Raw genomic sequence first — 1,010 nt, forward strand, 5'->3', positions numbered from 1 at the left:
GAAATATTTAGATGTTTAAAACCTAGAGAAGAATAGCTATTCATTCTTACCAATTCTTGTTTAAAACCTAGAGAAGAGTTTTTTCTCATTCTTCCCAATTCTAGTTTAAAATCTAGAGAAGAATATTTACTCATTTTTCCCAATTCTATTTTAAACCCTAGAGAAGATTATCTTCTCGTTCTTCCCAATTCTAGTTTAAACCCTAGAGAAGAATATCTTCTCGTTCTTCCCAATTCTAGTTTAAAACCTAGAGAAAAGTATCTTCTCATTCTTCCCAATTCTAGTTTAAAACCTAGAGGAGTATTATTCTCTCAATTTTCCCATCTCTCGTTTAAAATCCAGAAAAGTTTATTTTGTGTTCTTCCCAATTCTAGTTTAAAGCTTATAGAAGATTATCTTCTTAATTATTTCGAAGAAACTCGGTTTGGATTTGTTGTTTCTACTCTACTCAACATATTCCTGTCAAGATGAATGAAAGGATAAAAGGATTAATGGATAAATGAATGATGGGCCGGGGAAAAGGATTGAATTAAAGAATATCAAATTATCTATAACAGGATGAATTACTCTCTGTTTTATCTCTGAAAATCTACCTCAGATTAGCCGGATTATAATATAGATTATCTTCATTATTATTACAGCGAAAACTAAACTAACCGAAAACAGAACTCTTTTATACGAAAAATTTCGGAAGTAATAAATACATTTAGAATTAGTGTGTATTTATTCTTCTTTTTTGTAAAACTATCGGGATTAACAGAGTTCATTGAAGGTAAAATAGTTCTATTGGAACACAAAACTTGAATAACAATATTTACAAGTTTATTCTCATAATATTATTTCCCTTGATTACAGCTCATTTCATCAAAGAATTTATCAATTCTAATTTTATTTTTTATCTTTAAAGTCTTTAAAGTTTCGTTAATACACATTTTAGAGTAGAATTTATATTTTAAGTTATGGCGATCCAAAAAAAAAATAAAAGGATTGTCAAAGAAAATTTTGTTTTG

This window comes from Eurytemora carolleeae, unplaced genomic scaffold, assembly GCF_000591075.1.
Source record: "Eurytemora carolleeae unplaced genomic scaffold, Eaff_2.0 scaffold52, whole genome shotgun sequence".
NCBI classification, from domain to species: Eukaryota; Metazoa; Arthropoda; class Copepoda; order Calanoida; family Temoridae; genus Eurytemora; species Eurytemora carolleeae.